Genomic DNA, 2,764 nt, shown 5'->3' on the forward strand with positions numbered 1-2,764 from the left:
TCAAATATAGCTGTGATCATGAGAAAAATTATATAAGAAAAAAGAACTATAAATACTACACTTACAAAACTCCCTTATAAGCTCACGGGTTGAATTCAAATAACGCCTATATTGCAATAACTTACAATCAAATATAGCTGTGATCATGAGAAAAATTATATAAGAAAAAGAAACTATACATACTACACTTACAAAACTCTTTATAAACTCACGAGTTGAATTCAAATAACGCTATATTGCAATAACTTACAATCAAATATAGCTGTGATCATGAGAAAAAATGATATAAGAAAAAAGAACTATACATACTACACTTACAAAACTCCTTTATAACTCACGAGTTGAATTCAAATAACGCTATATTGCAATAACTTATAAAAAAGTATAGTTGTGATCATGAGAAAAATCGTATAAGAAAAAATAACTATACATACTACACTTACAAAACTGCTTTTTAAGCTCACGAGTTGAATTCAAATAACGCTATATTGCAATAACTTATAAATGAGTATAGCTGTGATTATGAGAAAAATGACATAAGAAAAAAGAACTATACATACTACACTTACAAAACTCCTTTATAAGCTCACGGGTTGGCTTGGTAACCAAAACGTGAACTAAATTGCTAATGATGTATAGTATGAGGAGAGAATGTATAATCAGGACGTCGGTCTAACCATGGGGACGGACCGGTGATATTTCGCAAGGACCATCTGACTTTCTCCTGAGTGGCCCAGGAGACAGACACTTTATTTTTTGCTTTTTCTGGGGATTTTAAAAGGGCAGCTAGTCACATTCTCCCCTTTATAATTGCGGTTTACCTACGTGCGCTGTATATTTGCCTGGCTGTTGATTATATCATTTTAATTTTTTTTTTTAAAACTTATCGTAATAATCTATCTTACGCTTTTGTCTTTATATGAAACCTATTCTGTGGTTAATATTTTGACTGGTTTTCTATGAATATTGATAATAATCAGGATAGTAATGATGATAGTAAAGACAAAGAAACAAAGAACATAGGAAATGGCCATATATTGCAATTTGAGTGCGATATAGCAATTTGGCAAGCCTTAAATGCATTTTGAATAAACATATTTTAACTTATATGGGGAAAGAAACTGTGTTTTGCCATGCTAATCACCAATTCACGATTTGAATTGCAATAAATCCCTATTTTACTGCAATTTAGCAACATTGCAAGCAAAAAAAAAAATGGAAAAAAAACGCAAAATACCAATGTTAACCCCTTGCCGTTTTGTATTGCCAATTCCAGTTTTTCTCTTGAAATTCGGGCATATTGTGTTGAGATAAATACAAGATTGGGCTTATTTATCACAGTAAACTTCAATTACGGTTTCGAAAATTCGTCCTCTCTTTTGGTCACACTTTAAGTGTCACAGAGATCAGAAGTCAGACTGTACAGTTATAACTTTCAAGCAGAGATAAATCTCTCAAAGATTAAAAGTCCTCCACTTCAACTCGTAGAGGTCAGAAACAGAGATCAAATGTCAGTATTTGCAGTATTACAAGTCAGATCTTTTTTTATACAGATTATAGCAAAGATATCACTATCACTATTCCTTGGAAATGTGACCTCGTTTGCGAGATGAATGCTGTTTACCGGTGTGGACTATTTAGTATGCATTCGAAATGTTCTCGAGGATGCTTCTTGCATACTTCATGGTGCTATAATTAAGCTTGAATTTTACCAAATAATTTGTTTGAGTACTATGAAGTAAGGCTACCCCCCAAAATTGGGGGAAGTGCCTTGGTATATGTATGTACTATGAAGTAAACTTTGTACACAAACTTCTTGAGTATCTCACTAGATATTTGATGTTTTTCACTTTTGAGGGGTTTGTATAAACCAAACGAGATGGGTGTTGAAAGCAGCCTTAAACTGGTTATGACGAGACATATGATTACTTGCGGACAACCCGAGGTGTGTTTTCTTCTTACCAGTGTGTCTGTGTGTCACAAATAAAACGATAATGATATTAGTACAAATAATGATGATAGAGGATGCAAATAAAACATCCCCTGGTCCCCTAAATAGGGTCTATATTAAGCATGGTAATCTAGTTGCCAAAAACATCCATTTCCGGTCCCTGTCACGCTACTGTTCAATTCTGAAGAGTACTTGCAACAGCAAAGCACATTTTGAACATAAAGACAACCCTTTTTACGCATAAGCAATGCGGCGAAACCAGACTGATGCGGTATTGCATAAACGCAGAATGGACGATGTTGCAACCCATTGCACAAGGGTGTGTGTGCGTATACCTCCGGACAAGGAGGCACTCCGCGTCTCCACCTCTCGAAAGTTGTGTGCAGTCACCGGCGGGCCGTTTGTGGAAGCTGTAGTGCGCTATCGAAAAGACACTCGGCCAAGATGGGGGAACCGGCACATATACAGTGCAACAGCAAGAGTCTTTTGGACAATTATATGGAATTCTGACAAGAAGACGTTTCTCGACGTACCGGAACATCATGGTGTAAGTATTTTTCAAGTGTTGGGGTAGATTATCGAACTAGTTCATTTTTTAGGGGACGGGTTCCTGACGAGCGAGAGGCGAGGTGTATCGACCAAGGGAGCTTTCGGGCATCTTAAAGAAAACGGGGAAAGGGTGGCCCTTGGGTATCAGGGCGTGCTCACATAAAAGATATTCTGTTTATTTTTGTTGATTTAAGTAGTCTTGTTCTACAGAAATAGGATTTCAGGTGGTAGGTCCAGGAAACAGGGGATGGTAACCACCGCGGT

The sequence above is a fragment of the Palaemon carinicauda genome, chromosome 15, assembly GCF_036898095.1.
Source record: "Palaemon carinicauda isolate YSFRI2023 chromosome 15, ASM3689809v2, whole genome shotgun sequence".
Classification (NCBI taxonomy): Eukaryota; Metazoa; Arthropoda; class Malacostraca; order Decapoda; family Palaemonidae; genus Palaemon; species Palaemon carinicauda.